Below are 11414 nucleotides of genomic sequence, written 5' to 3' on the forward strand. Positions count from 1 at the left end.
GTATGAGGAAAAAAGAACAGCAAAGGTTCAACAATAGTTACAGAAGTTTCAAAACACGGTAAGTTATATATGGGCAATTCAACCAAAAGGCAAAAAAAACGGGGTAGTTGAGTTACTTCAAGAGGGCGAAAAATACGTCATTTGACACGACGTTGACGACACCAGCAAGTAGCCTATTCCATTCTTATATAGTTATTGGAAAAAATGAATTCTTATGCAGTTCTGTTTTGCACAGAACTTCTCGTACCTTTAGCGCATGGTCCATGCGCTGTGATCGGTAATGAGGCGGCATTATATATTTGTCCCTTTCTATACCAATTGTACCGTAGTATACGGAATGAAAAGCTTCAGTTGCAGCCTTCTGCGTCGTACCTCCAAGGTATCCCATTTAAACTCTTCCTTAGCACTTGTAACGCTGAAATTAACTTTGTATCGACCTGACACGTACCGCACACCTAGATTCTGTACAGTGCTCACGGATTGAAATAGGACACGGAGCATTTAGTACAACCCTACATATGTGCAAAGTACGCGAGAGCACAATGTCATGTCGCTAGGAATTTGGTCACCAAAGGTGACGAGGGCTCCGATGTAAGTGTACGCGCCAGATATACGTCGATGTGACACGAACTGCAGCCGGTTGAAGCGAAAGTATGCGCATTACTTAGCCCTAAATTGACGCGTTTCATTCCGTGAGCACTGTACCTTCTCAAGTTAGTTTTACAAAATTTTTTTCAGCAAGGGCATTGATAAATTACATCTAACAATGTGCTGTCTGCATGTTAGCAACATTACCGTAAAATTCTGAGCAAGCACCCCCCCCCCCCCCCTTTAAAGTAAAAGACAATCCAAGAAAGTTCGCGAGCGGGGGGGGGGGGGGTGGCATTGCTCGGTCGCGGACCGAAATTGAAGGGCTGTCAGCTCTGGATCTGGCGGCCAGCGAGCTAGGCGTATAGGCCTAGCTATCTGCAAGGAAGTTTGGCTTAGAGTCCCTTGATAATTTGAAAGTACCGCCACCCTTTGAACTCTGCCGCCGTGCGACCTCCTCGCCCCTTTCGCGTCCCCCATCCCCCCGCGGGTAGCGGTCTTGCGCCCGCTTTTCTTTAAGGCACATTCACACCGAAAGCGGCGCGTCTAAGCGGCCAAGCGGATTTTCAACGCGGCGAGGCGGTGAGCGCGTACGCCTGTTCAGACCGGACAAGCTTGCCTGGCGTCCCGCGTCGCACGGAAGGCGGGGCATCTCGCAATTTCTTTAGCAATGTCAGGGACGTGCCGCCATCTCGCGGCACTTTCTGTTTGTACGCGCACTTTCGATATTTTTTTCGTCGTGGGTTGGCGCGCTCCCGTCCGCTATCTACTTCTGCAAAATGATGAGCTCAGATGAAGAAGACGAGATCGTTGGCATTTTACTCGCCCCTTGCGTAGCGCTGTTACAAATATTGAAAAGCGACAACACAAGACAAGGGCCAAAAAAAAGTATAAAGCGACGACACGGTGCCGTGTCGTCGTTTTATACCTTCTTTTGTCCTTGTCTTGTGTTGCGCTCTAACAAACCTTACTATGAATCCCAGCCAACTGGCCCAACTTGCCTTTTTTACGCTTTTCAAGAACATAAGCGAAAAGCCCAGAGAAATGCATTTGTTTACATTCGTTCACCAGCGCTTCCTCAGGGTCGGGCTCTGATTGGCTGCGGCCAAAGCGGCCAACTTGTCCGCGCGGAAAAAATCGGTCCGGGCGCGATCCGGCCAAGCGGCCGCGTATTTTCCGCAAAGCGGAAAATCCGCGGCCGCTTGGCCGGATCCGCTTGGCTGCTTGTCCGCTCCGCCTTCGGTGTGAACGTGACGTTGCCCTTGGAAACGCGCGGATCTTGCGTTTTGCTTGTGTTTTTCTTTTTCGTCCGCGCCATTTTTCTCCTCAGCTCGGCTGGCTTGGCGCTTTAGCTCGGCGTAGCGAGCGTATACGCTGTTTGCTGCTCTCTATGCTAGCGCTATGCCGTGCTGTTGCGCATATAACTGCAGCAAGAAGGCGGAAGATGGTTAGGCAGTTTTTATGACACCACAAGGAAAGCGTGACGGCTTGCGCAGGGAGCAGTGGCTGCATAACATTGGCCGAAAGAACTTTGTTCCGACACAGAACAGTGTTGTTTGCGAGGTGAGGCGTCTTCCTTATTGCTCGTATGAAAGCATCCCCTAATGCTGCATTTCTTTTCATTCTTCCGGCCTGCTCACCACCGTTTTTGCTGCGGCAATTTGTACGTTGCGTAAGAGTGGGGTTGTCCTCAGTACGCTTAATATTCTGCTGGGACTCCGCATCTCGCACGTCGCCAACTATTGTTGTTCAGTCGGAAATGCAGCACTATAGATTCTGCTTTACGCTGTGAACATTTATGTAGGAAGATGCAACCTCTCGATCGCACTTTTCGGGATTGTTAGGATCCATTGCCCGTTTTACTTAAAATTGAAATAGGGGCTTGAAATAGGGTGTGTTAAGGTGAATTAGGGTTGGTGAAGGAGGATTAAGAGCGATTATGGTGGATTAGGTTTGATGGAGGTGGATTATGGTGAATTACAGCAGGCTTTACAAGGCTTTCGCATTCGCGTTTCTTAGGCGATAAGGACACCTTTGAATTTTGGAATTTGCTTTGAACTGCACTTCCACACACGCATGAGTGGGCGACGATTACTATTTAGTTTTCTCATGAACACGGGCAGTGTGCAGGGGGTGTTCACAGGATCGCGCAAGCTTGATGTTGATATCGACATCTAGGCCGAGGTCGGAAATCATCTCTTTAATAGTGAATGTTTTAAAACCACCTTTCTGCGGTTTTATTCTGTGGGGAAACTTTTTCCATTGATTTAACACGAGCCGAAATCATTGCATCAATGCGCTTTGATTGCGAAGGTTGAGCAATCAATCATGATTGTGGTCATGATGTAGTAATGCAGAGGATATTCTGCAGGCAACAACTGCAATGTATTTCACTCTAATCCACCTTCATCATCCACCATCGACCTTAATCCACCATAATCCTCCTTAATGCACCTTAATCTACCTTCATCGACCTTAATCCTCAATACACCTTAATACAGTCACTAATGAATAATTAAAAAACTTTGCTAATCAGTAATCACCTCTTGTACACGGCTGGACATGCTTTGGTTCGCTTCCAGCCTTCCTTGGGTCACGTTATATATTATATACCTCACAACGCCACCTTGAAACAGATCTAAGGCTTACGCTTAATAAGCCACATGCAGAGGGATGTGCCACAAGCAATACCAGATCAGACGCATAAGCATCTCGCGATGTGGCAGAAAAATTGTCTGCAGTATAGAACTCGAACGAAAAACCCAGTCAAAAACACAAAGGACAAGAGGAGAGGTTCACACCACAACGACTGTATATTTTTTTTTTTTCGTTCAAGTATGTACCAACTGGCCCAGATTTCAACCCTTCAGTATAGAACTCGCCTCAAAGCTCCTTTTAGATCAGTATACCGGCCGCGTTCATATGGCTTTAAGAAAAAAACAACCTGCTCATAAACGTTGCCTTCAGCATTATCGATGCTGTTATCAGCATGTCTCAAAATTTTCAGCACCACTGGGGCGCGCAACTAGCCCGAACTACAGTGCTCTAGAGCACTGTACCCGAACTAACTAAAAATAACGCTCCTCGATGGAATGCTGCGGCCCGTCCGCGGGGGCCCAGGAGTAAAAGCGTGCCGTGCGCAGCGCGTGCAGCCGGTGGGCGAGGAGAATCGAGGAGGAAAGCGCCACGGGGAGGAGAGTGTCGCTACTTTCAAATTATCAAGGGGTTTTATTTCTCCTGAACTTGCCAGTCCAAATCCGTCAGTTTCTCTGTCTCGCGCGCGTGTGGTTCTTTGCGCTATGCTGCAGTGGCGGTCGGATGTATGCGACTTCGCTGCTTGCTGCGGGCTTCTTTTCCATGTCGTGCCTATCTCTGCGTGTCGTGTCGCCCACGTTGAAACGCCGGTGTACCGTGTATTGGGTAAATTTAAAAAAAAAATCCCAGGTGGTAATCGGGAGTCCCTCACTACGGCGTGCTTCATAATGATATCGTGCTTTCGGCACGTAAAACCCCGAACTTCGCATAAATGCACAGCCATTTGCGGACACTTGACGAACCTATATATAAAGGGTCTTCCGTATTTGGCCGATGGACTTTAAAAAATTCCCGTCCACAAACTACTCGTCTAATCGAGAGCAAACATCACTCACATGGTAGCATATTGTAGTCTAAGTTGTTTGAGATGTATTTAAACATCGGTACTTGCCTGCCTTTTTTAGAAAGAGCGAGTAAAACTTTATTGCATATAAATAAAATATAGAATGACGCAGAAACTGCTTTCGTCTACGAGCACAGATTTTGCAGACAGGAGCCAAGCTGCTGATCCAACAGGTTGCGCCATCTGGCGGACGGCAAGGGAAACAACTTCTCGGCTTGGGGCATGGGAGAGAAGCGCGCTTGCTTCGAAGATGCAGTTCGTCTGCCAGTCGCATGTCCCGTCGAAATGAAAGCAGATGACGCAACCTGTCGCATCAGCAGGTTGGCTCCCGTCTGCAAAATCGGTGCTCGTAGCCGAAAGAAGTTTCTGCTTCATTCTACAAAAGGCAGGCAAGTACCGATGTTTAAATACATCTCAAACAACCTAGACTACAATATGCTACCCTGTTAGTGATGTTTCCTCACGATTAGACGAGTAGTTTGTGGACAGCAATTTTTTAAAGTCCACCGGCCAAATACGGAATACTGTATATTGCGCATGTGTTTATGTGTTAGAGAGCAACACATAGTTGTTCATTGAACAGTATGTGGACAAGAGATCTGCAAAAATAATTTTACAATGTCATCACCGATTTACTGAATTGGCAAAATAAAACACACCTGCACTCCCTTACACATTTGAAAGCGTTACTTGCCAATAGTGACCTTCGTACATACTTTAAGATAAACTTGCTGGTGGTCGAGTTTGTTAATATATATAATCGGCATAAAGCATTTTAGCGCAGTGGCGTACCAACTATTTTCACTACCCTGCACATAATTTCCCCTTTGACTTCTGCACTACATGCTCGTTTTTCGTATGCTTTACCACAAAGCCCGACACGAAGGGCTCCTTCCAAGGAGAGCGGAGGTTAGGTTAGCGGCATCTACCCACCTCCCTCCCACTCGCCTCCTTCCGTGTGCGAGGGAGGTTACGTAGATTCCGCTTTAGTGGCTACAGACCAATAAACGACGACACGTTCTTTTATTTGATGTGTTAATGACATGTGGATTAGTTGGAAATATTCATTATAGGTTATACAAAAGTTCACGTTCGCGACTGGGCGGAGAATGCATATTCAGGCCGGGCCCAGGTGGCACGTATACTGTAAAGTTCGCCTCCCTTGCAGATTACCCGATTGCAATTGCAATAAAAAAAAGGCTGAAAGATGCGTCAGTGAAATTCATCTTTGTCATCGACAGATCCAGTTTTCAATCGTACATTATGAACCATTGCCGTCTAGTGTTGCGTACGTTTTAGGAAGCGTGTCACTGAAATGAGACAAGAAAAGTCACTAAAACTCTAGCTATAAGTGTGAAGTGGATTTTAAGAATGTAGGTATTTTGTAACACTCTAATATAATCCGTCATCATCATCATCAGCCTGGTTACGCCCACTGCAGGGCAAAGGCCTCTCCCATACTTCTCCAACAACCCCGGTCATGTACTAATTGTGGCCATGTCGTCCCTGCAAACTTATTAATCTCATCCGACCACCTAACTTTCTGCCGCCCCCTGCTACGCTTCCCTTCCCTTGGAATCCAGTCCGTAACCCTTAATGACCATCGGTTATCTTCCCTCCTCATTATATGTCCTGCCCATGCCCATTTCTTTTTCTTGATTTCAACTAAGATGTCATTAACTCGCGTTTGTTCCCTCACCCAATCTGCTCTTTTCTTATCCCTTAACGTTACTCCCATCATTCTTCTTTCCATAGCTCGTTGCGTCGTCCTCAATTTGAGTAGAACCCTTTTTGTAAGCCTCCAGGTTTCTGCCCCGTAGGTGAGTACTGGTAAGACACAGCTATTATACACTTTTCTCTTGAGGGATAATGTCAACCTGCTGTTCATGATCTGAGAATGCCTGCCAAACGCACCCCAGCCAATTCTTATTCTTCTGATCATTTCCGTCTCATGATCTGGATCCGCCGTCACTACCTGCCCTAAGTAGATGTATTCCCTTACCACTTCCAGTGCCTCGCTACCTATTGTAAATTGCTGTTCTCTTCCGAGGCTGTTAAACATTACTTTAGTTTTCTGCAGATTAATTTTTAGACCCACTCTTCTGCTTTGCCTCTCCGGGTCAGTGAGCTTGCATTGTAATTAGTCCCCTGAGTTACTAAGCAAGGCAATATCATCAGCGAATCGCAAGTTACTAAGGTATACTCCAGTAACTTTTATCCGCAATTCTTCCCAATCCAGGTCTCTGAATACCTCCTGTAAACATGCTGTGAATAGCATTGGAGAGATCGTATCTCCCTGCCTGACGTCTTTCTTTATTGGGATTTTGTTGCTTTCTTTATGGAGGGCTACGGTGGCTGTGGAGCCGCTATAGATATCTTTCAGTATTTTTACATACGGGTCGTCTACACCCTGATTCCGTAATGCCTCCATGACTGCTGAGGTTTCGACAGAATCAAACGCTTTCTCGTAATCAATGAAAGCTATATATAAGGGTTGATTATATTCCGCACATTTCTAATATAATATAATCCAACATGAAGTAAATAATCCACCTAAACGTGTCATGTTGGTCTAATATTCGTGCAGCTGAAGGAAAACAGTGAATTTACCAACAGACTATAGGGACTTTAGATTTAGTAATGTATTTACTATAGGATAGGCGAATATCTAAGTTTCGAATATGAATGGTTGGCGTGTAATATGTTATTCGTATTCGAAAATGAACTATTCGGCATTTTCGAATATCAAAACTAACGAAATGTTTGGCAACAGCCGACTATGGAAATCGGGTTACTGTTCTCCACCTGCTGAACAAGGTATCGCAAATTATAATTATCGGAAGTAAAACAGCAACAAGGTTTTTGACGCAATGAAGAAACCAGACGGGTAGTACAAGCATTGTTTTCGGTTTTGCCGGACCCGCCGTATAGTTGCTAGCGGCTATGGTGTTGGGCTGCTAAGCACTGTTACGTTTCGCCTACAACGCGCGGTAATGCCGGCGCGGATGCAACGGACGCCGGGGCTTTGTTCAAAGCGGCGGACATTTTGGCCCGTCCGACGCCGCCGCAACGCCTACCCGCCAAGCGTGTCCAGGCGTGTTTCAGTGCCACGTGTCTTCGTGTGTGCGTGTGTGTGTGTGTGTGCCCTCGCTTGTCAAAGCGCGGCAGCCGGGGAGCGGAGTTCCCCGAATGAGGAGCCTGGAGGTCTCTCGGCTCAACCGTTCGCGCCGTCGTGTGGGCGGGTTGGCGATGCGTCACTGCACTCGGTTCAGCAGGTCTCTCGGCTCGACCGTGCGCGCCGTCGTGGGCTCATGCTCCGCCGTCCCGTGACCTTCATCCCGTGACCTTCATCCCGTGACCTTCCCTTTTGGACCGCGACGCCGAGAGTATAAGAGCAGCTGCCCCCGGACGCCAGGAGAGAGGCTCCGATTTGTACTGTTGAGTTACGTGCTCTCCCGTCTCTCCACTTCGGTCGAACTGACCGGCCGCTCTTTTGCTATGTTAGAATAAACAAGTTGTTCTGTTACCAGTCTTCTCTTGCTTTGCCGGGACCTTCGGATGCTTCCAGTGCCCCAGGCCGCCAGGCCAACGCTACCCTTGGGGCTTGCGACCCATTGGCAATAACGGGCGTCAGCACCGAGACCCCATCAACTCGTGCCAGCGGTACGATTCCAACAGCACGCAGTCGCAGGATCGAATCCCGACCACGGCGGCCGCATTTCGATGGGGGCGAAATGCGAAAGCACCCGTGTACTTAGATTAAGGTCCACGTTAAAGCACCCGAGGTGGTCCGAATTTTTAGAGTCCCCGGACATTACGGCGTGCCTTATATTCAAATCGTGGTTTCGGCACGTGAAACCCCATAATTTAATTTTGTTTTCGGTTTCGCGGTGGAAGTTTTGCGTTGGTTAACACTCCTTGGTTTAGATCTTGTATACATACATAAATACCCGAAACTGCATGGACGTGGCAACTGCCGTCGTCGCCGTAGCACAATTTGTACTGCAACGCGCACGTAAGGCAGATACAGTGGATTCGGCTCTCGCCGTCAGCCAAGTTGAGTTTTCCTCCATTTCTCATTAGCTTCTCATTTTTGCTCTTCAATTAGAAACTACAAATAATTTATGCTATATGCTTTCCGTTTCTTCATTATCTGTTGTTTTAATATGGTTCTGACTAACAAATACGTGCGAGCGTTCTTACAAAACCGGGCCCCTCGGTTCCCTTTCTTTTCGTCCAATACTGGACTCACGCTTGTGATACCAGTTATGCAATGTGTCCTTCACCTCGTTCCTCCCATTATCATCCCCCATTGGGACCCTTTTTCTTCCCTTATCCCATTCCCTTACGTAGAGTAGCAGGCCAGATGCTCCATTTTCCGGCCGACCTCTCAATATTTCCCAGTCATTAAACTACTTCATCTTGACAATCGGAGATATTGTGCTTATGGCCTACCAATTAGTCTTTCTTGCAGCCTAGACACGTAGGGCTTTTATCTCTTACGTTAGAACCAGTGATGTATTTTTTTTTTTTGTAAAAGGCTCTGTATTCTTTCCAGGGCACACCAATACCCGCGGTTAGCGTTTTATTTTCCTTTGCCATAACTTCTGGTATTTTTTTTTTCAACTATTTATTATACGCACTTGAAAAGTTGGTGAGGTTCAAATGCCTGTCATTCTTGGGAAGCTTGTTTGCATGCACCAGACATAAAGGCGTCAACCGGCTCTTCGTCTTTTCCTGACTGTTGTGATCTTGTGGTTAAAAAACGATCTTAATTGGTCATGATAGTTGACTGTCTATTCAGTGCAAGCGTGTTCCTAATTATACTGAAACAAATGTTCCTGCTGTAAATGTGTGCGCCTGCGTCTGTCCATTCGATATTGGATACTTACTGTTCGTATTCGATTCGTATTTGAAAAAGTCGATATTCGATCGTCTACCTCTAAGATTTACAAGCTAGATTATGACAGCTTAAATTTTTCATTATCTTTAGATTGGAAGGTTACAAATACAGCACAATTCAAAAGAACACAAACAACGTAGTTTTCCCAGCATGAAAATGCATTTAGTCTGTATATCCCTAAATTTTTTGTGCTTGTCGACATCCGTGGTAGCAGAACTACATTCCGTGGAACGCGCTTGGCTGCATGCTGTTAACATGGCAATGACAATTACCTGAGCTTTGTACAGGTTATAAATACCATATTTTCATTCTTAATCTAGCTGAAAGCCGCCATTAAGTACTGATTGGTCCGAAATGCGTGAGAAACGAAGCGATTTGTTCAGTCGCGCGTGAACGAGCTAAGCCGTTCCGATATATACGCTTTTACGCAGTCGATATGTGTTATTCATCTGCTGTGTTCTAAATCTCAAAAGAAAACTTATTCCACTTGGTTTTCGTAAATTCATTCTCTGACACGCTTGTCAAACGTCTACCAATCGAATGGATTTAGTGACACCGCTGAACCCGCAGCGTTTAAACGTTGTGGGTTCACATAGGTTTTATAAAATTCAATTATATCTACAATCAATAGGTTTTGTAAATAAAACATTCGCAGTTCCGCTCGAAAGGCGAAGCACCGATTACAATAGCAAATTAGTAGATAGCTGTACGAAGTAAAGATAGTAGTTTTATCGGCCGTATAAACTTGTAAACATTCGCTTACTAACTAAATTAGCAATGACAGAATATGTAAGCGTGACTCAACGAGGACGTAAAGAAACAGACACGCAGAGACAGCGCTGTCTTTGTATGCCTGCTTCTTGCTACATCCTTGTTCAGTCCCGCTTGCATATTCTATCATGGATTCAAACCAACTAGCGCGTCAACGTGTTTTAACTAAATTAACCAGCACAGTGTCACGCGCGCACAGGCAAAATGAACACATCTCGCTGTATGAGCGGGGAAACTCGCTGTGAAAATTCTGGAGTGAGGAATCGCGGCAGCAGCAAGCGGATTGACCTTCATGCGCGTCTGGCTTCAGCGCGAACGAAACGTCGAAAGCACAGCGCATACGAAGCTACCGGCACTACGCGCACTCCGCAAACATCGCAGATCGCTTTGAAGATTAGGCCCGCGCGGGCGCGCAGTTTAACCACGTCGCAGATCTCTTTAAAGACACACGAGCGCCGGCAACGCGTCCCTACGGCGTCCGCTAATGCGTCTGCTATGGCGTCAACGTGGCCAATACCGTAGTAGACGCCACGGTTTTATCCACTCTGTACTGAGCGGCGGGCGAGGAGGACAACGAGGCGCCGTAGCAGCCTCCAGAGAAGAACGCCCCTCCTCCCTCGCCTCACATCCTTGCCTCGTGCGCCAAAGGGGAGGGCATGCATCCTGGCACTAGGTGGCTGTAAGAATCGCACCGCTGGCACGAGTTGTTGGAACCTCAGTGCTGACGCCCGTTGTTGCAAATGGGTCGCAAGCCGCAAGGGTAGCGTTGGCCTGGCGGCCTGGGGCACAACTGGAAGCATCCGAAGGTCCCGGCAAAGCATGAGTCGACTGGTAACAGAACAACTTGTTTATTCTAACATCGCAAAAGAGCGAGCGGTCAGGTCGACCGAAGTGGAGATACGGGAGAGCACGTTACTCAACAGAAGAAATCGGAGCCTCTCTCTTGGCGTCCGGGGGCAGCTGCTCTTATAGTCTCGCAGCTGAGGGCAAGGAGGAACGTCTCGTCAGATGCGCACGTGACTGGGCACGGACACGCTGAGAGACAGGTTGAGACGAGTGTAGTGACGCATCCGCCAAGCCGGCGCCGATCAGACCTCCTCGCTTCACACTTGGGGAGCTCCTCTCCCCGGCTGCCGCACTTTGACAAGCGTGGGCACACACACACACGCACACACGAAGACACGTGGCACTGAAACACGCCTGGACGCGCTTGGCGGGGAGGCTTTGCGGGAGCTCCGAACGGGCCAAAATGTCCGCCGCTTTGAACGAAGCCCCGGCGTCCGTTGCATCCGCGCCGGCTATACCGCGCGTCGTAGGCGAAACGTAACAGACCGCCCCGCCGGGGGAAGGAGATCCCGATGGTCAGGGGACTGCATCCGCTGTCCGGAGGGATGTCGCTTGATGATGCTCATAACCGAAGTCGGTCGTCCTTCGGCGTTTCTTGAGCGCAGCGCACCGAGAAGGCCTCGTTCTCACGTTCAGGTTCACACAGGA

Source organism: Dermacentor andersoni, chromosome 4 (genome assembly GCF_023375885.2).
Source record: "Dermacentor andersoni chromosome 4, qqDerAnde1_hic_scaffold, whole genome shotgun sequence".
NCBI classification, from domain to species: Eukaryota; Metazoa; Arthropoda; class Arachnida; order Ixodida; family Ixodidae; genus Dermacentor; species Dermacentor andersoni.